We start from the raw sequence: 26,392 nt of genomic DNA on the forward strand, positions 1-26,392 counted from the left end.
GTTAAAGAATATTTTGGTCCCTGATTAAGTAATACACCTACATATTTAAACTGAATATTTTATATTTTTTGTTACAAAAATTTCACAAAAACAAGAATTTACAGGTTATATCAATCTCTATAATACTTTTTTTGAGAACTATTTCCGCACTGAAAATCGAGACGTCAAAGCAAAAACAATGAACTTTAATTACAATCATTTAAACCATAGAAATCAGCAGGACAATGAGTCCAGGGTAATAAGGTTTTTTCCATGACACTTGAACAGCCAGTGTACTGAAGCGTTTTTTCGACAGGTAATACCTATAAGAGCAAATTGTAACTATTTCCTGCGTAGGATCTGGCGGCCATTTTTATTTATAAACAATTAAGTGTCAAAAAATGGCATTTTTCACTTTTTTTTCAAATCAATGGAAAACAGGGAAACTTATGGTTTTTTTAGTACAAATATCTTCGAGATTATGGAAAAAGCTACTATATTAAATAGTATTTTGTATTTTGACAACGAAACCCGATTTGGGCTTCGAAACGTTAATAAATTCATTTTTTAGTAAAATTGTGGCTGAAATACTTAATTACAAAATGTAGTCTCTCACATCCAAATATAGTCGTTTTTGAACAGATCCTTACTGGTCTATATAGGTATAATTCAATTGTAAGTAAACAAAACAAAGCTTAAATTAACACATCATTACCTTTATTATCTAAAAACGAAAGTTTCATACACTAGTGTCGTAATTTCTTGTTAATGAAATATTCATTTGCATTTACATTTTCTCACACATTTCGGTATTTGTAAGACGCCACTTTTGTAATTATCCAAACAATACCGCGGTAAATTTTATACGAGGCAGATAATAAAACGTCATGGTCAATACAATTTTATAATGTAACAATTGTTCAGTAAATTATAGTATAAAGTGCGTTCACAAAAACCTTTTATATGATGTAAATTAAAAACAGGCATGGAAAAAGCAAGAAATCCCAAAAGACTGGCAAAATGACCTTGCATTGATTGATTAAGTTATCATTCTATGCTTATAATGCCAATATACAAAAAATGAGAACAAGAATAATCTGCGAAAATTATAGGGCAATATGTTTGTTATCGGTATGTTTTAAAATATACACGAAAATAGTACAGAAGATGCTAAGTCAAGAGGTAGAAAAAGAACTGGGAGAAGAACAAGCAGCATTTAGACAGAAAGATGACAAACGATAAGATTTACATGATTAGAAATATAATGGAAATGAGTATTGACTCGGGAGGAAAGCTCATTCTGGCATTCATAGATATAAGAGCAGCGTTCGACTCTAAAGAAAGAAAAAATATATAGCAATGCTTGCAGAAAATGAAAGTTACACTTATAAAAATAATTGGAAGTATTTAGAGAGTAGTAAAAAGACGTATACAGATAGCAGGAGAAAGATCTGAAGAATTCAATTGGGAAAGAGGTATCAAATAAGGAGACAGTCTTAGCCTGCTAATATTCATAATAGTCATGAAATAATTTATTAGAAATACTGGAGAGAGAACCAACCAAATACGGACAATAATAGGATACCATAGATTACATCCTGTAAAAATAGAAGCCTTATTGTATGCGGATGAAATAGCCCTTATAGTAGATTCCGTAACCAAAATGCAAAAACTTTGGACAGAGGAAATAGAGAAACTAAAATTAACATCGAAAAAAGTAAAATAATGGTCATCGGCGAAAAGGAAGAAAATGAAATAAATATAAAATGCAAAAATACTCAGCTGGAAGTATAATTACCAATGATGGAAAAATACACCTCGAAGTAACAAACAGAACAAAAAAATCGAACAAACTGTAGGATTGCCTGGCAGCATCGCCATATGTCAGTAATACGTCTGGTGGCAGGGCTATAGCGCCCTCAGTCCGGGATTCAATAAAATGCCTTCATTTTCACTATAATTATATTTGAACTTTTCCCGGTTTTAACTTAATTATGCAATTTACTTTACCTACTTCTGATATCCTATATGAACCGTTGTACACGGAATCGAATTTGGTGTTCACTTCAACATGCATGGTTTACTAGCGGTCAATGCCGATCATATGTACCCTAATATAAACTGTATTATATTTTGTTTCGTAGAAGTTCTGTTCGAAGCTATGTTAACGTAGCATGTTACACTACGCACTAGCACCAGTTCTCAGAAAAAAAGGGAAAAAAACAAAAATGAAAATATATAATACGATTGTGATACCGACGATATTTACTATAACGAGTGAAAATTGGACTTCGCACAAACAACATAATAGTAGAATAAACGCAATGGAGATGAGACATCTACAAGCTATAGTCGTAAATATCAAATGGGATAGAATACGAAATGAGATAATAAGAGGGATACCCAAGCAGGAACCAATAATTAACAAAATAATAAAGAGAGAATTAAACTGGTATGGACATCTGATCAGAATGAAACCCAGTAAATTTACGAGAAAAATTCACGAAACAAGAAATATAAAAAAGAAGAACGACAGACCGAAGAAAAAAATGGATACATCAAATAGTAGATGCGGGAAAGGTTAAACACAAAACGCTAGAAGAAATGAAAACAATAGCACAAGACAGAAAAGAATGGAAGAGATGAGTGAATATGTAGCATAATTAAACCCAAATCCGACATCTGAAAGGGTATAAGGAAGGGGATATATTCATTTTTGTAATTATCAAAACAATACCGCGGTAAATTTTATACGAGGCAGATAATAAAACGTCATGGTCGATACAATTTTATAATGTAACAATTGTTCATTAAATTATGGTATAAATTGCGTTCACAAAAAACTTTAATATTTGAAAAATTCTATGGGTAGGCTATTTTATATAAATTCGAAGTAAATTTATCTTAGTCACAGTTTCTGAAGTTGCTACACTCTAATCAAATACGATCGAAAGTACATTGCAGTTAAATATGCAAAAGTTTAAACGTCATTTTCTACTTTATGTAAGATCGCTATTTGATTTTAAATACAAAAAGTGAAGACGAGTAAATTATATGTAAAAGTGACACAATTATACCGAAAAGGCATAGAAAATCCATTAAAATGAGAGTTTTTAAGTTATTTTTTTGTTAATTTGTTGTTAATTATTGCAAACATAGCTTTAAAAGTCGATTTTGTGAAAATTATTATTAACTTCTCTACAAATGCACAAAAAACTTTAATTTCGCGTGAAAATAGGAACATCAGAAGTATTCAGCTATAAAAATTTCAAGAAGTTTCACTTAACCCTCTTTTGTCCAATGTATCTCACAAAATACATGACTTTATAATTGATTTTTTAAATATTGCGGGCTTTTTCAATAGTTCAAACCTTTATTGTCACAATCAGCTGTTCTTTCTCTATACAGTTGGCTATCTTTGTTTGATTTAAACGGTTTGAAAGTATTAAGTTATGTTGATTTATTTTCTTGTTCTGTAAGTGTGCGCGTTTTTCAAGCCATCAACACAAGCGGTAAATTCAGTTTACTCTTACCATTGTATTACATTTTTTTTATGAAAACCTATTCAAGTGACTTATTATTATGTTATTTATGTTTAATTATTCACAAGTTTTAAGCACTAATATTTTCTGGTTTATTTGCAATATACTTTTATAAAATGTATTTACACATTGGGCAGCATGGTCCTAATTGTGACATTGTTTACGTATCCAAGGGACCATCAAAACATTTTCAAATAATTTGTCAATGTCACTTCAAGCTTTCAAACTAGACGCTGCTAAAAATTTAGCCAGAAAAAACAGGAGCGCTGTTAGTTAGATCTATCTGTTAGAGAGGAACTATGGTATTCCCAATTGTGGTGACAAGGATAGATGTAGAAAGTGTCAGAAAGGACAAACTACTGTGCGGTGTTCAAAGTGTGACATTAGGTTATGTTTCGTACCAAAAAAACTTTTTTTATAAATAGGTATCATCACATATGATAAAATCATACACTTATTGTATAATATACTTAATTTATGTTTATTATTTATATTGCATTTTTAAAATAACTTTTTTTAATTACACAAATGCTATACAGTCAAATTATGTTATTTGTAACTCATTTTCCTACCATGTAATAGTGGTTTGTCGTGCCAAATGTATCTCTTAGGATACCGCTTCCAAGACTTATCTGCCCAATGTATCTCACAAGATACACATTTTTTAAAGCCTTTTTTGAAGGTGGGGGGCCGGAAATAATTTTAAATATGATTTTTGCTTAATTGGGCCCTAACACAATACATAAACTGCTAAAAGGAAATTATCATGGGTTGAGGATTTCTTCGTTAGGGCAAAAGATGCTTTAGTTATTGTAACGTTTACGTACATATTATAAAATAGGTTTACAAAAGTAATGTGATTGAAAGCTTATAAACATTTAAAATACAATGTCCTACAACCCTTAGAACCCGAGTTTTCTCCCTCTCGATTTTAATATTTCAAAAACTGAATTCATACCTTCAAATTTATAAAATACGCAATATCTTTGATTCTAATCAACGAAAATTGATGTCCTTTATTTAATTTGGGGTTGCATAAAATCTCGTTGCATAAAAATTTTTCAAAATAAATATTTATTTTAAATTGTCTAAACAAATTACTAGGTTAAATAAACAATTCACACAACTTATCGCATCTTTATGAACTATTCAACAAGTTACCCCAAATTAAAAAAACATCAATTTTCTTTGATTAGAACCGGAGATATTGAGAGTTTTATAAATTTGAAGTTATAAATTCAGTTTTTCAAATAGTAAAATCGCTTCGATTTTAAACCCTTCATCTTCGGTGCATCATGAACGGGTCAGTTTTAAAACTATTGCTTTGAAAATTTTTTTGGCAAAACTTTTAATCTTTTTTTATGGTGCTTTTTAAATTTCTTAATGTTTATAAACAAAGCCCCGGGGAATTATTGAATAAAAGGGGCTAATTCGGGTTGTGTATGGAAAACGATTTGTGTATGGGAAAAAGGTGTATTTTCAGAATATATACTCACGGACAAAAATATTGCATAAACATGTGGAATGAATTTTTTTTTACTGATATCCTTAGCCACCCTGTATCATAGCAATAGGATTTATTTTCCGAATGTGATGTTTTAAAGTATCATATAAATGCTATAATCGGATTTAAATCTCATCTGGGCATATACTGGCCAGTATAATTTTTAAATTGAATCTCATCAAGGTAAGTATGCACTATGCTAACGGCATGAAGACGTGCATTAGCACTAATATGTCATATCCAATATGGCTTTCAAATGGCAAAACATCATATTCTAAAATGTTTTAAATTTACTTATCAGTTGGAATTCGCCTAATCACCTCCACGTGTTCGGTATATCCTTTCAAAGCAATACCGTTCCATAGCACTATGTCGCCCCTACCAAAACTAACCCTCTGTATGAGATTACAACTGACATACTGTTCGCCAATTCTTCTGTAGACGAAGTTTTGTAAATCTCGCTTCCATATGGCGAACGGTATGCCACATGTAGCCTCATTCAGAATGTTAATTTTGGTGGCGGCGGCATAATGCTATGGAGTGGTATTTCTTGGAGAGAAATGCGGTCTCGATGCAGTCTCGGTCTTCGGTCTCTGAGAGACCGATTGTTAATGTTAACTCATCCACTTTAAATTATGAAGAATGCTTTTTAGATTTCAGAAATGGTGATTTCTTTAGCATAAATTATCTTTTGGCTGAGATTGATTGGAAATTAGTATTCATCAACAAAAATATTAACGAGGCTATTGAAACCTTCTATGAAATTCTATACAATTTAATACATAACTTTGTACCCATTAAAAAATAAAAACATCCACATATCCTAATTGGTATAACTGTGATCTAAAATCGTTAATATTAAAAAAGAAAACTGCTCATAAAACATTCAAGCACACAGGTAGGGAAGAAGATTATAATATATTTTCAAGTATTAGAACTCAGTGTAAAGAACTTACGAATTCACTATATAAACGACATGTTCAGGAAACCGAAAACAATATATCTGAAAACCCTAGATCATTCTGGAAATTTATAAATAGTAAAAGAAACTCACATATGTTACCATCAGTTATTAAGTATGATGATTATACTGGGGAAAATAGTGAAGAAATCGTTGATATTTTTGCGAACTTTTTTTCAACTGTCTACAATGATGCTGTAGTTAATCAAATTCCTATTTTTAAATTTGAGAAATCTGTGAATGTAAGCAATTATGTTGTTGACATTAAGGAAATAGTTGATAAGATTCTGAGTAGCCCATGGAAACTTACCAGGGGACCTGACGAAGTTCCATTGTATTTTTTAAAAAAATGTGTATACACCTTGGCAGAACCAATACACCATTTATTTAACCTATCACTAACATCAGAGATATTTCCCGATTTCTGGAAATCTAGTTTTTTAAAACCAATCTTCAAGTCTGGTCAGAAAGATAAAGCTGAAAATTACCGTGCAGTTTGTATACAGTCAGAGTTACCAAAACTATTAGATTTTTTTGTAAATAGAATGTTAAGTTTTGATTGTAAAAACATAATAATTGGTGAACAACATGGTTTTAGCCAAGGCAAATCCACAGTTACAAATCTCGTGTATTATACAAATTTTATCATTAACTGTCTGGTTCTCAGGTCGATTCAATCTATGCTGATTTTTCAAAAGCTTTCGATAGAGTCAATCATGAGATCTTGACTGCCAAAGTTTGTGGCTATAGCATTAGCGATAACATCTCAAATTGGATTAAACATTGTTTGTCTGATCGTTCTCAAATGGTTAAATATGGTAGTTTTTTGTCAAAGCCAATTCATATAACATCAGGTGTTCCACAAGGTTCTCATTTGGGTCCACTGCTGTTTAATATATTTGTTAACGATTTACAAACAGTAATTAACTCCTACCAATCTCTCTTATTCGCTGATGACATAAAAATCTTTAGATCTATTGCTTGCCTCTCTGATTGTGAATGTTTGCAGTTGTCGTTAAATAATTTTTCACGTTGGTGTGAAGTAAATGTTTTAAACTTACATTTAAAAAAATGTTTTAAAATCACGTTTAGTAAAACGCAGGCTTCTTTTAATAATAATTACACACTTAATGGTACTGTTCTGCAAGAGATACATCAGGTACGGGATTTGGGTATAACACTGGATATAAAACTGAACTTTACTGATCATAATATTAATGACATAACTTCACGTGCCCTTAAAATGTTAGGATTTATCCAGAGAAATTCAAAGGACTTTTCAGTTTTTACGTTTAAAATATTATACTGTTCAATAGTGCGATCAATTATAGAAACACTGCTGTATTATTATATGGTGTCCTTTTTATAATACCCAGAAAACTAAATTAGAAAAAGTTCAAAACAGATTTTTAAGGATATGTGGTTATAAAATGGGTTTAAGACGTGGAGATTATAATTACAGTTATATTCTTAATCAACTTAAAATGAACAAATTAGAGACAAGAAGAGCTGAATTCGAATTAAATTTTTTACATAAGCTTCTAAATGGATTTATTAATTGCCCTGAAATTTTGGGTTTAATCTCATTTAATATACCTATGCGAAGAACCCGTAATTCTGACCTGTTTTTTTTGTAGATTTCCATTCTACTAATTATGGACTTAATGAAGTTATTTCTAGGATGTTACGTACTGCGAACAATTACCAAACAGATTTAGAATTATTTAATACTTCAACTGCATCATTTAAAAAACATGTTAAAAAACTGTTTAGCTAGCTTATGTATCTTACTGTATTTTATACATATTGTACAAAAACTGAAAAAGGGTTTAGCCCGTCAATAAATAAATAAAAATAAATAAATAATGCACCATACCATGACCATGACGCGGTCTTCATGTCGGTAGAATAGTGAATATTTACCTTGATGAGATTCAATTTCAATTTAAAAATTGTATTGGCCCCCATATAGCCCATATTAAATTTAAATCCGAATATACCATTTATATGATATAGTACAACAAAACATCGCATTCGAAAAAGAAAGCCCATTTCTATGACACTGAGGGCGGCATAATAGTATATTATTCAACGAACATGTAATGATGGCTATTACTCACGATGATGAAGTTTGCGACACGAGCCGTAGGCGAATGTCGTAATTCATCAGAGTGAGTAATAGCCATTACATGCGAGTAGAATACTATACTTTTTCTACGACCTTTTTTTTATTTTAATTAGTAAAAAATGTAATTATCAACTACTCGAGATTTAAATTATAATAATTTACAAAAATACCTAAATGCTATTTACCCCTAGTACGTGGCTGAATAATTAGTTGCCTACTATTACCAAATTCTTATTTATTGTAAAAATACAACTAGAAATATAGTCAATATAAGTTCTATTCGTTTCCGAAAAATTATAAGCTTAGAGGTAACACAGACGGGGCGGCGTACGTCGACTGAACCCCCGCTGAGATGTCGAAAGCGACGCATCCCTTACTATACTTTGATGCAGTAACACACACCAGACGCTCTTAAAATTTTCAATTCAGCGACTTTCTGGCGGCATATCCTGGAACCCATCCACCGCCAATCGGTTTTATGACTTCGACGGCATATCATAAATGCGTGTATCAGGGTTGCCAGATGATTTTTTTTTAATTCCCTAGAATTTTTGCCAAAATTTCCCTAGATTTCCCCAACAACTTGACGACCATTTTTACCCTAGAATTCCCTATATATTTTCAATAGGTCTATTCGCGGAGCACATCCTACGCATGCGCATTACAAAACTGGGCGTTGGATAGGTCGAATTCTTCCCTGTGAACATCAAATGCCCAGGCGTGCTCCCTCTGGGTAAGTTCAGGATGTGCTCTGCGAATAGACCCAGTATTTTTGTATATATGTTACGAGCAAACCCCCGAAATTGGGCAATCATGGCATTGTACGGAAAATATTGTACACTTCTAGCATTGTACTTCCAAACCGTACAATAATCGAAATGGTCAAAATTAAAAATGATCGAAACGCTGATCGATTCAAATCGATTATTATTGACAAGCGACACAACAAATCAAAAATCGAACATTTATGGTTATCTAATATTTTTATATTTTCTATTTATTTATTAGAGTTGTTCTTTTTCGACTCAAATGTAATAAAATGTTGTGTCCAACTAAATTATAAATAATAATAGTCCAACTATAGAAATTGATTCCAGCATCTCGAAGTTTTATGACAACATCATTGTTTATACCATACTAATGGTAGAACCCAATCCCAGATAAATTTCTTCGTGGATTTTATATATGGATAATAATAATAATTTCATCCTACAACCGAGAAACGAGTAACCCTGATAAATTATGGATTTATAACATAACCTTATTGATGTTTGTTTGCCTTTAATAACAAATGGGGAATAATCGTAAAAATTGATCTGAATCGATATCTCATATTCAATCGATATCTCAATCTGTCATATTCTTGTCTCCACTTCTAAACTTTGACGCGTCGCTGTGATTCCCCGAATTCCCGAATCGCAATTATCGTAATCTGTAATATTCTCTTCACTTCTAAACTTTGACGTATCGCTGTGATTCCCCGAATTTCCGAAGAATACGATTTCCATGTAGATAATATATGCAATTTTCTAAAGTTTATTAAATCCAACAATTTTTTTTTAAATCATCTTACGAATATTAAGAATTCCCTAGATTTGTCATAGAATTGAATAAAATTCCCTTTTTCCCTAAGCTGGCTCAAAATTCCCTAGGTTTAGGGAAAATTCCCTAGGTCTGGTAACCCTGGCGTGTATCGTGGTGCAACACAGACGTTTGAGCTGTTTTCTAGCGAATTCTGTAGTGAGTGTTGTCAGATCGTGTTTTTGTGATGGGAAATACAGATGTAGAAAAATTAATTAATGAAATTCAAATGAGACCAGCTATTTGTTATATGCGTATTGATGAATATTCAAACAAAATAATAAAAAAACAGGCCCTATTTATTATTTTATTTATTATGCTCTACAGGCCTTGTATTTACAATTTTAGATAATACAGTTTATGTTAATAATTTATATATAATTGTATTTGATGTCTATGTAAAAATTGCTGAACTATGGTTCTCCACTATATCCTATTTTTCACCTCCTCTTTTAAGTGTGTAATTTCCATCGATACTATACCTTCCTGAAACTTTCTTGCCGTCTTTTTCTTGGTCTACCTCGTCTCCTAGTCCCAACTGATCTTCTGTGCAGTACCATCTTTAGCATTCTTTTCTTATCCATCCCCTCGACATGACCCGCCCACCTGATTCTTTATGACTTTGTGTATCTTGTTACACTTGGTTCCTTGTAAAGCATCCTTAATTCTTGATTGGTGCTTCTATGCCAGCCGTCTTCTGTATCTGTATTCTTTCCCCTGAAAATAGCTCTTAGTACGTTCCGTCCTCAACTCTATATCATTTTTTCTTCTGTTTTATTTAGCACCCCATGTCTCACATCCGTAGGTGACTGTTGCTCTTATAACGGTTTTGTATATTCTGGTTTTCGTCTTTCTCGATACGTACTTTGGCTTTAATTTGAATAATTTTTTTGTTAATATTCATTTGTGAAACATCACTATTTCCCAATAGATGGGGTATAATAGAGGGGCATCAATTTAACACCTGTATTTGCTCAGTGGCGTACCATAGAATGGACAGCCTCTTAGAGATATAAATAGTTTTTCTTAGGTGATATGCTTTCCCTCATAACAGTGTTATTTCTTGAACACGGCTCTTTAATACTCACTAATAACTCATGAAAACATTTTTTTTGACATTCTTGTAAAATTAAAAAACATCTCTGGGCCTTTATTATATTAATTTCGTTAATATAATGTGTAAAAAATCCCTTATAATTTCGTTCCTTTATGAGGGGATGTATCCAATATCTGCGTTTCTTTTTTTCTTTAATCTAAGATAAAATAAACTTGTATTTATTACAAAAGACAAATCGTCATAACTTTCAGACATCGTATCGTACAGCAGCTAACACGCGACTAAATTTGGCAACAACGAAATACAAATACTTTAAATAGAAGCATAGCTGCCGCTGTTATACCGCGCCATGTGTTTTACGCTGCCTCGACGTTGATTCGACGCGCGCCGCCTGGTGTGTCCTTGCTCTAAATGTGTTCCTACTGTCAGTGAATCTAATGAATAGGAAATGGCTGTTGTCGGTGGACGTATTTCATATATATATATATATATATATATATATATATATATATATATATATATATATATATATATAGTTATAATGTATATTTACATTTAACTATATAATATAACTATACAATACATAATATGTTATGATAACATATTTAACACAATATAACTTGAAAAATAAACACAATATTAGTTATAAATTCCAATTAACATAAATAAAATGCGCTAATGTCACTGTCACTAAAATAAATGATAAACGTCAAAAATTTTAGTAAACAAGATATTATTAACGTAAGAAATATACTGACATTGTTACAGTTAAAATTCCTTTAAAAATGTTTCGAAGTTAATTATTGATTATTGATATAAATTACAATAATTATTGTATTAAATAAACAAGTTTAAGTGATTTTATTTGCAGTTTATATACGATTAATATTAAAAGTGGCATGCGCCACTTGAATCTAACTTCAGCCCGTGAGTAATGACCCGTGAGTAATGAATTATTACTCACGGGTACAGTAATGGGTGCTATTATCTATGATAAAATAGCGAATAATGAGCATGTTATTAAACGGTCGTAGAAAAAAAAATTATTTCACACGTTAATTTCGAAATATGCAATATTTTTGTCCGTGAAACATAAGAGTCAAACTGATATATGACTCAAAAATAATATCAAATAAAAATTCAGACACTGAAAAAGATCTAGCTACGAAATATCAAACATATATAGCAAATATCGTATATAAGAAATAATAGTAAATGCGTTAGAAAGATTACTAAAATTACCAGACTGAAAGTAATAGGTAACACAGGTAGAGTAAATGACAAAGCATTACCAAGACGATTTATTGGGAGCATGACGTAACTTTCTCTTAAAAAAATGCAGATTTTTTGTCAAAGAAGTCGTCAGTGTCTTGTATAAAAATTGAGGTATGTACATGATTAAAAAATAGAATCATTTTTAATTAAAAGTTCAAAGAAATACGGCGCAAAGACAGGAAGAAAGAAAAAGTTAAATTAAAATATATCAATGTACTAGTAACACAAGTTTGAGTAACAATAAGCAATACAGGTAGAATTATTAGAGCATGAAATTCTGGTAACATCAAAACCAGAGATTTGCGTAGGAAGTGCCTCGAAATGCATAAAAAACAAACTAAAAATAATACAAATATTTTCTAGAGATTGTATAAACCATTTTGATTTTCGTTTATTTTCGTAAGGACGAAAATACCAATTCGCCAATTTATTTTCGATATTATTCATATTGTTTTGTGTAAACAATTACACACTCATGTGCATCATGAATGTCATCGTTTTACCCATATACGAGGTGTAAAAATAAAGTAAAACTCCGCCTGGAATGACTGTTGGGTGGATCGAGTAGCTTGACGGTCATTCTTACCGGTCCCAAGCCCGGAAAAAAAAGGAGGGTTAGGTCGTAGGGCCAGCAACCCTACACCCGTAAAAAAATAAACAAAAGCTAAAACACCCAGAAATTGGCCTCGGAAACGGGACAGTTTTAATCAAAGACGAACACGGCAACGAAAATGGACACTGAATATTGGTTTTTGGAATATACAAGGAATTAGAAATAAACAAAGAGAAATTCTTATGGAAGTAGAAAAAAGAAACTTGGACCTGATTATCCTCTCGGAAACAAAGAAGAAGGGAAACGCCTGTGAAGATCTTAAGAATTATATACACTGCTACACAGGAGTATTAAAAAGTGAAAGAGCGAAAGCAGGGATATCAGTAATGATTAACAAACGATGGAAAAACCAAATACAATCATGGGAAGCTATAAACGAAAGAATAATAAAACTGACCCTCTCAATTAGAGGAAGAACGATTACAATCCTAGGCGTATATGCTCCCAATGACGATGCCCAGATAGCAGTAAAAGACAATTTTGAAGAAATATTAAAAGATCAAATAGAACAGGTTCCGAATACGCACGAATTGATTATAGTAGGAGATTTAAATGCCAGAGTAGGCAAACAAGGCCACAGTAATGTAGTGGGAAAATATGGAGAAGAAAGAATTAACGACAATGGGATAAGGTTGATCAATCTATGCGAGGAGTATGAACTTAAAATATACAACACATTTTTTGAACATAAGGATATCCATAAATTTACTTGGTATTGTTGAAGCGAAGATCGGTGGAATATGCGCATTTTATCAATGAAATTCGATATTTTTAAGATATTCCAGAAGCCGCTATAGATAAAATGTTTTAACGACCTATTAATCATTCATAATTACTCAACGGATATTAGTACAGTTAAAATAATTAAGACGATAACCGGACAACATTGATTTAATGAGTAAAATTTAGTTTTTTTTATTTTAATGACAAAAAAAGCAAGCCCATTAGCAGAACCCAATTAAAAATTATTTTGCACATCATATTTGAAACATTATTTGGTTGAAAAATCTCATTTTTGTTGGCAAAAAAAATATATTAATTTGTTTGGACTAAATTAACGTTGTGCTTATCTTAAAAAGGATATGTTAGTATCAACATTCGCACAGTGTTGCCAAACTGAATTTTGTTATTTTGGGTGTAAATTTTTTCCACGGATCTCCGAGGGTACAATACCAACATACACGTGGACTTAAGTCAATCATTGACTATCTAATTTCGAGGCAAAATACAAAATTTAGCATCCAGGATGTTAGAGCTTTCAGAGGGGCTGATTGCGGATCAGACCACTGCTTAGTAATCGGTAAAATTTATGTTCCATTTATACCAAAACAAAAGAACTCCGAAGAAAAAGAACACAAAAGGAATTCATATGATCCAGAAATAGAAAAATATAATATTAACAGCTTACAACATGAAAGTACACAATATCTGTACCGTAACAGACTTGAACAGAAACTAAGTCAAGAACAAAGAACAACCGAAGAAAAGAATATAATCACATAAAAACATGCATAAAACAAGCAGCACAAGAAGCACTAGGAAACTTAGAAAACGGAAAGAAACCAGAATGGTGGGATAAAGATATCGAGAAGAAAATAGAGAAGAAAAAACAACTTCACCTACAACGTCTACAAAATCAGGGAAACGTTGAGATTCAACAACAATACAAGGACCTAAATAGAGAAGTAAAAAGAGAAGTGATTAAAAGAAAAAACGCAACCTGTATCAAAAAATGTGAATACATAGATCAACAATTAGGAGGAACTAGGAGTTCAGAAGCATGGAAGATGATAAAGAATGTCAGAACATCACATAAAGGTGGGCACACAATTAAGAGTATATCTGATACCGAGTGGTAACAACATTTTAAGGAATTATTGGTAGAAAAACGACCACAATACATAACAAGAATACAAGAAAAAGAGAATAATATACAGAGTGAACACGAAATAGAACTAGATAAAATCAAAGTGGAAGAAGCTATTAAAACTATGAAATCCCGGAAAGCACCGGAGCTGGAGGAATTAATCCTGAATTAATAAAATATGGACCACCCAAACTATGGGATATGCTTAAAAATCTTTTCGAAAGATGCCTGAATGGAGAAAAAGTACCAGACGAATGGCTAACATCACATATTATTCCCATACATAAAAAGGGACCTAAAAATAACCCCAAAAACTATAGGGGAATCGCAGTCATCAGCACCATTGGAAGATTTTACTCCAGGCTATTAAGAAATGAAATAGAACAAGAAATTCAAGAAAAGCAAGCTGAAGAACAAGCTGGTTTTCGTGCGGGACGTTAAACGGTAGATAATCTCTTCACTTTAAAAATAGCACTAGAAAAAAGAATACAAAGGAATCAGGAAACCCACATCGCTCTTATCGACCTAGAAAAAGCCTATGAGACCACTAACACCAGAATCAAAAACGGCAAAAATTTCACTGAGTCATTTAATACTTCAAAAGGCCTCCGACAAGGATGTTGTCTATCTCCCACTCTCTTTAAAATATACCTTGACAAATCCTTACAGAGGTGGACAAAAGCAGTAAAACCGATGGGACTGAAAGTGGGAGACGACTCCCTATTTACATTATACTTTGCGGACGACCAAGTTGTTATAGCCCAAGATCAAGATGACTTAAGCCAGGGGTGGGCAAATACTTTTAAGCGCGGGCCAAAATGAAATTTTCAGAATGTCTCCCGGGCCGGAGACCTATACCCAGTATGTACGCTGCGCACACAATAATGTTTTTGGTGGAGGTTTTTCTCCGTCCAAGAAAGTCTTTTGACATAAATACTATAAGCATCATTTCAAAGCATTTTAACAAATACATTTGACTGTTAATAATAAATAATAGTAATAATCAATTGTCTTACTTGTGTGTACATGCGAACAATTTGTTCCCAGTAAAATTACGAAATTTTTAATATGGTCCATTATATTAAGCCATAACAGGGATCCAGATAAAAATGAAATTTAGAAATTCAAGAGCAGCGTTTTTGAAGATGAGGAAATTTCTGAGCAACCAAAGATTCAATCTGCAAATCTGATATCGCATGGTAAAATGGTAGGTCAAGTCAACCATCATAGTCGAAATTCAAAGGTGTCAACTGATCTAGTATGGTCATGTAGAAAAAATGGACGATGACAGGCTACCTAAACAAATTTTAAAATGAAGAAGGAAGAGAGGAAAGCCTAAACAATCCTGGCTGGGTGTCATTCAGAAGACAATGTCAGAAAGGAACGTTCACCCTGGCGAATGCAACGACGGACGAAGCTGGAAACTGGGAACCGGAAGGCGGAGAATCCTATAAAAAACCGGGATGATAATAAAAAATGTTATGTCCACTCTATTCTTCATTATTGGATTGTTAATGCTGACTTAGTGAGAAAGCTGGAAGCTTTTGAGATGTGGCTTTTTAGGAGAATTTTGAAAATACCATGGACCGATCGTATTATACACGAACGAAATGGTGTTGCACAGAATGGAAAAGGAACAGAGAACTTTGACCATCATTAAAGGGAGAAGGACACCAAGGAGAAAGAGCACATACTAATAAATGATAAGTATGTTGTTGTAAGTTGTTGCAGCAGCTGATTATGAAGGGAAAATCGAAGGAAAAGGGCCCTGGTAGACGACAAATACCCTGGCCGAAAAATACTTGCGACTGGACCGGGGTAAACACACAGACGCTTTTAAGAAAAGCAGAAGATAGAGATTCATTATTTATATGAACACTACAGACACTAATACTGTTGATTTCAACAAAATCGCATAAAAGGGATTAAGAACGTAGGCGCAAAATTTCTGACCAATGCTTTTTAAATGCGTTCCTTTTTTTTAATCGTGAGAAAGCTAATAAATATTTTTGAAAAATTTAAACGCAGAATGAAAGATTACATTATTACCGAAGGCCAAAAGTCCCTTAGAATAAACAAAAAGTTTCTTTGGAATGAGATATTTGAAATTAAAAATCACACTATTTTTTTTTCTTTTTTGTTCACCCCTGCGACTTACTAAAATAAGCATTGAAGAAGTTTTCAGGGACTTTCGGCCCTCGGCAGTATAATTTTCTCAGGATTCGAAAAAAATTAATGCATTTAAAAAGCATTGCGCCTATGCTCTTAAAAAAAAGCTTGCGGGATTTTTCAACGGGCCGGATAAAGTAAGCAAAAGGGCCGGATCCGGCCCGCGGGCCGCCTTTTGCCCACCCCTGACTTAAGCTATATGATACGGAAGCTAAATGAGCATTACCAACAGGCAGGATTAGTAATAAATATGGATAGGTCAGAATACTTCATAGTGGAAAACGAAGACATTGAAAACCTACCACTGGAACAAGGACATATTGTTGGTGTGAAACAATGCACATATTTGGGAGCTATATTTAACAAACGAGGAAATAGTGAAGATGAAATACAACACAGGACCAATAAAGGTAGAAGCATCACTAGATCCCTCAATTCAATTTTATGGGACAAAGATATCAGGAAGGAAACAAAGAGAAGAATATATGAAAGTATAATGAAGAGCGCTACAATCTACGGTGCAGAAGTTTGGGGCATAAGTGCAAGAAATAAAAAGAAGCTACTTAGTACAGAAATGGACTTTTTGAGGAGAAGTTGTCAGGTTTCGAGATTAGAACATGTAAGAAATGAAACAATAAGAGAACGTATGAAGGTAGAAAAAATTATAATAGACGATATTGAAAAGAGACTGCTGACATGGTTCGGTCATGTTAAAAGAATGAATGAGACTCGCTGGCCGAGAAAAATATTAGAGTGGGTCCCACCGGAGAGAAGAAGAAGAGGACGACCACGGAGAAGCTGGAGGGACAATATTCAGGAGGCAATGGATTCGAGGCAATTAGATGAAGATATGTGTTACGATAGAAAAAATTGGAAGCTGGGTATGGAGAGGCGGCGACAGCCGTAGAAATCCATTATATATTATATATAAAAATAAAGTTAAGTTCATACCAAAACCTTCTTTCAGTGTGTCATCATCATCCAACCAATTTACGTTCACTGCGGGACATAGGACTCCCCCAATTATTTCCACACTCCACGGTTTTGTGCTGATTGTTGCCAGATTTTACTAATCCGCCTGATATCATCTGTCCATCGTGTAGGCGGCCATCTTCTACGGCGTTTATCGTCTCTTGGTCTCCATTTCACTAGCTCCTGAGTCCATCTTGAGTCTTTCAGCCTGGTGACGTGTCCTGCCCAGTTCCATTTGAGCTTGGTGACACGTTCTATAACATCTGTGATACCGGTTCTTTGTCTGAGATCTTCAATTCTCACTTTATCCCGTAGGGTTACGTCCAGCATGGATCTTTCCGTACGCCTTTGAGCAACCCTCATTTTCGACGCTGTTGCCTTCGTTAGAGTTAGGGCTCTATTAGTCTAGGTAACTGGTGGCGCAACTGGTGGCGCAACTAGTGGCGCAACTAGTGGGCCCACCAAATTGTGAGCACGGGCAACTGGTGGCCGAGAATAGCCACCAGCAAAAATAATAAAATTAATTGGAATTGGAAAAATAATCAAATGCAATTGGAAACTTGTTTGTTATCAATTTTACGAAAAAAAGTTATTCTTCATAAAATGCTCTTAATAGTATAAAATATAAGATGCAACCATCAGATTCAAATTTTGTGAATTTTATACGAGGTATGTCAAAAAAGATGAATTTCGCTCAAGAGTAAAGTATCCTTATATTAAACAATATCGAAAAATGTTTTATAAAAAGTTCGGAATTAAAAGCTATGTTTGAATATGCAATTACATTCTTCTAATTGAAATATTGTGAACTGTAAAGGTACTTTACTCTTGGACGAAATTCATATTTTTTAACATACCTCGTATAGAATTGATAAAAGTTTATATATTATGATATATTTGTAATAAAATGATGTTGGGTATCCGTAATTTAAAAAAAATGCATTTTTTTTTCAATTAGAATGATGTAATAAAATTAATGCCTCCCGAAACATAGTTTTTTTAATTCTTAACAACTTTTCATAATAACAATTTTCGATGTTGTGAAATCTAAAGGTACTTTACATACAATTTTTTTGACATACCTCGTATAACATAGACTATGCAGAGCATTTTAGAAATAATATTTCTTTTTCGTAAAATTGATAAGAAAAAAGTTTCCCATATGGTTCCAAGTTACGCAGACATACTGTACCTATATATAAAAGCTCAATTTTTTTAAATTTTCCAATTAACGTCACATTCGGATTCAGCATAATTAAAAACAAAATAGAAACATTTTTGATCAAGGTAAAGTGATGAATTCACCGATATTTCTAAAATATAAAAGGAGCTTTTATTGTTTAAAGAAGAATAAACAATTAACGGCTAAATCTGCGAGAAGAACTTTTTAATATAGCATATTTATAAATCAACAAAAAAGGTTTTATAAAAATATACGCTTGTTAATAGAAAATATAGAAGTTAATAGAAAAGAAATACAAAGCACTCGATTACAATACAAATGAACTAGTGGTGGCCGACACCAGTTGCTCAGTCTAATAGGGTCCATATAACATAATGCCCCGGCTTGGTGGCACCACCAGACCCGGTTACCCGGCTGGTGGACTGGTTCGGCCACCAGATCGACAACAATTTCTGGTGGCGCAAACAGTTGCCGTAGTCTAATAGGTCTCATTTACTTAAATGCCCCGTGACGTCATGAGTCACTGGTGGAGCAACTTGGTGGCGTCACCAGTTGCCTAATATAATAGCGGCCTTAGTGTCTCTACTCCATATGTCATTACCGGTAGCACACATTGATCAAACACTTGTCTTTTTAAACTGATCTGTATACTGCTCCTAAATATGTCTCTCAGCGCTCCGTAGGCTGGTCAAGCAAGATTTATTAATCTTCTTTTTATTTCGCACGTTTGGTTATCTCTGCCAATTGTAATTTCATGACCTAAGTAAATGTACTTTTCCACTAGATCTACTTCTTGATCACGTATAATCAGCTGTCCGCTAGGAATCAGATTAGTCATAAATTTAGTTTTAGTAAAGTTCATTTTCAGGCCTATTTTGCAGCAGATAGCGTCTGCTATCTCATTTAGGATTATGTCATCTGCAAAACGAAGATGATTTAACTTTTCTCTATCTATTGTGATCCCTTTATTGTCCCAGTTGTGCATCTTAAAGGCATATTCCAGAACAGTTATGAATAGTTTTGGCGAGAGTGTGTCGTCTTGTCTTACCCCACGTTCTATGCTTATTTGTTTGGTTTTATCATGTATCTTAACACTCATTGTTGCCTCTTTATTAATATTATGGATGAGTGTACTATAGCAATAGTCAATGCGGCATTCATTTAGAGCTTCTAAAATGCTATCCAGCTCTATAGTGTCAAAGGTTTTATGAAAATCCACGATTGCTAGGAAAAGGGTCTTATTATCTAGCTTCTTTTTTACTCTTGATGCCACTACTTTTGTAAAGAGTTTGTTTAAGTGGTTTAGCAGGCTAATGGGTCTGTAATGTTCTAAGTCTGTCTTATCTCCCTTCTTGTGCAAAAGTATTGTTACTCCGTTTTCCATTTTTCAGGTATCGACTTTTGATGAAGGCATAAGTTGAAAATATTGTTTATTTTACCTATAAGAATGTGACCTCCGTTTTTAATGGCCTCTATTACAACTCCATCTTCACCTGGTGCTTTTTCATTTCTCTTAGTGCTTGATGGATTTCGCTAGTGGTTATCTCTGGTAGTATTTCGGAGCCTTGGTTTATTATTTTCTTTGAAACTGTTTCCCTCAGATTATTTTTATTTTGCCTTTGGCTCGCATATAAATTTACGTGCATAGAAATCGGCCCACTTAAAAATTTGGTCATTTTTGATGTCTCATATTTCCTAAGCCTGTTGGCCGATATAAGTGATTTTTTAAACATGTTATAGCCTGATTCTTTAACAATACTACTGTAATAATATTGTTGCTAAACAGGTAAATTTTCATTGTATACCGGGTGTACCAACCAAACTGTGTTTTTTCTCAAAGTTCGCATCACCCTGTGGAATATTCTAGCATTTATAAAATACTGAAATTAAAACACAACTATAGCCCCAGGCTTTCTTAATATTTTGTTTTTTGATTCATTCGTTTGTGTTGGATAATAAAAAAGTTAGGTACTTTAACAACTAGACATGTTCTTCACCAATACACGGTGTTTCTAAATAAGTGCGACAAACTTGAAGGAGTAATTCTGCATGAAAAAATAATGACAGTTGGCTTTATAAACGTATGTCCGCAAATGTTTCGTTTCCGAGATACGGGATGTTGAATTTTTTCTTACAAACTGACGATTTATTTTATTGCTTTAAAACCAGTTGAGTTATGCCAATGACATTTGGTGGGTTTTAAGACATAGTTATTGCACATTTTTTGACATACAATTAAGAATTTAATATTCACCATTAGCGCGCATACGTGTAATATGACCGATCATTTTACCCGTATGCACGCTAATGGTGAATATGAAATTCTTAATTTTATGTCAAAATATCCGCAATAACTATCTCTTAAAACCTACCAAATTTCATTTGCATATCTCAACTGGTTTAAATCGGCAGTTTTAAAGAAAAAGTCAACATCCCGTATCTCGGAAACGAAACATTTGCGGACATACTTTTATAAAGCCAACTGTCATTATTTTTTCATGCAGAATTACCCACTGGCGCCCATATAAAAATTTTCAGGGGGGCCAGACGTGAAGATTTTGCACATTATATTTTGTATACTTTGGATAACCATATATAGTTAACAGCACTCGAAAAGCTAGGGGGACCACGGCCCCCTCCTGCCCATGGGTATGGGCGCCCATGGAATTATCCCTTCAAGTTTGTCGCACTTATTTAGAAACACCATGTATTGGTGAAGAACATGTCTAGTTCTTAAAGTACCTAACTTTTTTATTATCCAACACAAACGAATGAATCAAAAAACAAAATATTAAGAAAACCTGGGGCCATAGTTGTGTTTTAATTTCAGTATTTTATAAATGCTAGAATATTCCACAGGGTGATGCGAACTTTGAGAAAAAAACACAGTTTGATTGGTACACCCGGTATACAATGAAAATTTACCTGTTTAGCAACAGTATTATTACAGTGGTATTATTAAAAAATCAGGCTATAACATGTTCAAAAAATCACTTAAATCGGCCAACAGGTTTAGGAAATATGAGACATCAAAAATGACCAAATTTTTAAGTGGGTCGATTTCTATGCACGTAAGTTTAGTTCCAAATAAATAAAATTCTTCCACAGTATTTAGCAAATCATCTGTTTGATGTTATTTCGCCCTCTTTATTTTTTAGTTTATGTATTTCGCATTTTCCGTTGTTGAAATTTGGGTATACCGAAGAATCCTACGAATAAGTTGGGTGGATAGAGTTCGTAACGAAGTTGTTTTGCACCGGATGGGAAAAGTCACGGAAGTCGTCAGAACAGTTAAAAATCGAAAACTTGAATATTTTGGCCATGTTATGCGACACCCAGAGAGATATAATATACTCCATTTAATAATACAAGGCAAGGTAGACGGAAGAAGAGGGCCAGGTCGAAGAAGAACGTCATGGCTTAAAAACCTGAGAGAATGGTATAACAGATCCTCTGCATCCCTTTTCCGAGCTGCCGTTAACAAAATTGCTATAGCCAATTTGATAGCCAACGTTCGATAATCGAGCACGGCACATGAAGAAGAAGTTGTTGAAATGTTGATGTTCAGTGCATCATAGTTTGTCGAATTCTCTCTATCGTGATTATTATACATAGAACTCAGCAATTTATGTATTCATTGAAGGATAGTTGCATACTTTCACAATGTCAAGGGGTAAAATTACAATAATTGTCATTCTATGTTATGCTTCTATGTTGGTGCAGTTTATCGAACGTCCATTGAGTGTTTGAAAAACAAAAAAACAAAAGATGTAAATCTTTGAAACACACTCAGTGATCAAAAGATCTAAGTTATTGGTTTACCGACCAAACGTAACTAAATCAAACAAATGAAATAGAGAATGTGGAAAAATCCCCTTACGAACAATTCACACATCCACCATTTCAGGTTGGGAAAAATTTCTTGAATAGAATCAAAGATCCAAACACCTGTTCTTAGAAATGTGTTTCGCCCTCTTCAACCTCTCTGGGCTTATCAATAAAGATGAGAGGTTGAATATCTTTAGACACATTCCATCAAAAAACAACATTCGAGACCCAGACATAGCAGGAGCGTATATCTACGCCGCATAATCTGACCATGACAGCCTCACGTTTTAATTCCCTAATTACTATAAGTAAAATATATGTTTGAAAAACAAAAAAACAAAAGATGTAAATCTTTGAAACACACTCAGTGATCAAAAGATCTAAGTCATTGGTTTACCGACCAAACGTAACTAAATCAAACAAATGAAATAGAGAATGTGGAAAAATCCCCTTACGAACAATTCACACATCCACCATTTCAGGTTGGGAAAAATTTCTTGAATAGAATCAAAGATCCAAACACCTGTTCTTAGAAATGTGTTTCGCTCTCTTCAACCTCTCTGGGCTTATCAATAAAGATGAGAGGTTGAATATCTTTAGACACATTCCATCAAAAAACAACATTCGAGACCCAGACATAGCAGGAGCGTATATCTACGCCGCATAATCTGACCATGACAGCCTCACGTTTTAATTCCCTAATTACTATAAGTAAAATATATGTCTGGGTCTCGAATGTTGTTTTTTGATGGAATGTGTCTAAAGATATTCAACCTCTCATCTTTATTGATAAGCCCAGAGAGGTTGAAGAGGGCGAAACACATTTCTAAGAACAGGTGTTTGGATCTTTGATTCTATTCAAGAAATTTTTCCCAACCTGAAATGGTGGATGTGTGAATTGTTCGTAAGGGGATTTTTCCACATTCTCTATTTCATTTGTTTGATTTAGTTACGTTTGGTCGGTAAACCAATAACTTAGATCTTTTGATCACTGAGTGTGTTTCAAAGATTTACATCTTTTGTTTTTTTGTTTTTCAAACATATATTTTACTTATAGTAATTAGGGAATTAAAACGTGAGGCTGTCATGGTCAGATTATGCGGCGTAGATATACGCTCCTGCTATGTCTGGGTCTCGAATGTTGTTTTTTGATGGAATGTGTCTAAAGATATTCAACCTCTCATCTTTATTGATAAGCCCAGAGAGGTTGAAGAGGGCGAAACACATTTCTAAGAACAGGTGTTTGGATCTTTGATTCTATTCAAGAAATTTTTCCCAACCTGAAATGGTGGATGTGTGAATTGTTCGTAAGGGGATTTTTCCACATTCTCTATTTCATTTGTTTGGTCCATTGAGTGTCCACATGACTCCAAAATTTGCATCTATCATCAGTTCCCTGTCGAATCTCAGACTATAAACATGTCATCCGTGATAGAAAACGACGACATCCTTGCGATAGACTGGCTTATTTTGTGCAAAAACAGAAGAAAATCACGGAGTATGTGGTGTAAGGATTAGTTTCTCAAAAGAAAGGCATACTCTCACCTAAAGGCTATAGCGGGATAAGATGCCCCGTCAAAACTGCCCCCGCAAGGAATAGAAAAGGCCATAGAACCTCTTGAATAAAGAAAAGTAACTTTTTTCGGCTTTGTTTTTTGTGAGCCCAATTTTGCTTTAAACAATCTAAAAAAATTCAAGCAGATATATTTTTTGAATACAAAACAGCCTCATTTTTCAGATTTTTAAATTGAAAATCGGGCCTAGGAAAAATCATTGAAACTTTTAATATTTTTTAGGTTATGTTAAGAATTTTTGGCTAACTTTTAAATAGTAATTCCTTATGTATTTTGTTTTTCGTTCTTTTGAACAGCAGAGGCAGAATTTTTAATTCCTGAGCGGAAAGAAAGAAAAAATTGAAAAAAACCGTCTTTAAACAACAAAAAACTAAACATATTTTACCAAAAAATATTAAACAGCTAAGAATAGTTTATTGCTTGTACTGCTCAGAAGCATAAATCATTTTCTGTTAATCTGTCCAGCTCATTCTAATATTAGCTTCTATTATTAGAATACCGGTTAAAGGAATATCCCGGTTTAAGGAATAGAAATTTAAGGTCCCAAAACGTTTTTACTAGGCTTATATGATCGATTATTAGAATATCCCTGTTATAGGAATACCTTTTCTTGGCACGACGGCTATTCCAATAAGCGGGTTCGACTGTATTTCCAAATGAATGAACGTTTAGTATCTATTAATGAGAATTTACCCTTGGCAGGTAAAGAAAGGATTAAGAACTGTCGTCTGTAAATAGAAAGCACGATTGAAAGCGAACTGTGCCGAGCGTAAGTTGCAATACGTGTCATCAATGCTGTGTCGTTCAGAGAACTAAATTTAATAAGAAAATATATGTACGTGCTGCCATATATTCAAAGAATTGTTAAACGTTAGTTTACATAATCGCCACCTATTTTAACTGCGGCTTGAACACACCCCCTTAAAGTACCAAATTTGACAAAAAATTTTGCGGTTTCATTGATATTTTCAATTTCTCTCCACCATGTTGAATCCGCCATTTTGTTTAAAAAAAAATGTCAGATTCGTAATCAGCGATGCCAACAATCCCTAAGTACGAAAGTAATTCCAAAGTGTATGAAAAATATACGCTTTTAAAGGTTCATGACTACCTTTTCGGCATTTGGAACCACAGTGCGACGTACTGTAGAATCCATATTTTTTTAACGGATTCTAAATGCTGAAAGATACCATCAAGAAATTTTAACTCCATTTATAAATCAATTGATAGATGATGAATTAATAGAAGGATATTTTTAAGAAGGCGGGGCTCGAATTCATAAAACGCTGCAAGATTTGAATTTTATTATGGACTTTTTTGACATCTACGGCTCCACGGGCGAGAAATTGACGCTAGCAGTAGCAGCAAAATGAACTTAAGGTTCCGCGGAACGGAATGGGAACATCCGAACTGAACCGACTACGCACAAGTCCTGTAGTCGGTACAGTTCGGCCATTCCCATTCCGTTCCGCGGAACCTCAAGTTCACTTCACTGCTACTGCCAGCGTCAATTTCTCGCCCGTGGAGCCGTTCGCTAAGGGTCATAGTCATAAGTTTAAATACGCCTATTATATCCCCCTTAATCCTGCGATTTGACTCCCTGCGATTTATTTCTGTGGCCACATTTAAAAAATTCGATTTTTAAAACTCCTGTAGCTGATTTGGAAGATCTTAGACAAAGAATAGAGAATCATATTGAAGAATTAAGTAATACTCCGTGGGTTCTAAACAATGTTATAGAGACTATAGACTCAATGAGAAGAACAGTTACGTTATGTAGATATGTTGGTGGTGGTCATATTATACGAGTACAGCATCTTCTTTGATTTTATTTATTATTGTTACTTATAATTTTATTATTTTTTTTTATTTTTTATTGAAGTTCTGTGTGAAAGGTTTTGACGGATTTTGTTGTTTTACAATGTTATCAAAATTAATTTATAAACCAATAATACAAATTTAGGTTAAAATAAGACATACGTAATCGTTTGCTCGGAGAGCTTTGATGAAGATAATTGTGGATCGCTCATTATTATACATTAGTTATACATTAAAGATGTCTTTAAACTGATATAATGGACGACATAATTGGCAAAACTTAATCCAATTGAACTAAATAAGTGGGAAATTTGAGCGAATACGTATAATTGCCAAACACC

The 26,392-nt window shown here is 33.5% G+C and overlaps 1 protein-coding gene across 2 annotated transcripts in view; it reads right to left on the reverse strand.

Moving 5' to 3' along the window:
• LOC114333446 (uncharacterized) overlaps window positions 1–26,392 on the reverse strand; it is a 346,961-nt gene that overhangs the window by 246,978 nt on the left and 73,591 nt on the right. The gene's annotated exons all lie outside the window — the stretch shown is intronic.

The sequence above is a fragment of the Diabrotica virgifera genome, chromosome 10, assembly GCF_917563875.1.
Source record: "Diabrotica virgifera virgifera chromosome 10, PGI_DIABVI_V3a".
Lineage (NCBI taxonomy): Eukaryota > Metazoa > Arthropoda > Insecta > Coleoptera > Chrysomelidae > Diabrotica > Diabrotica virgifera.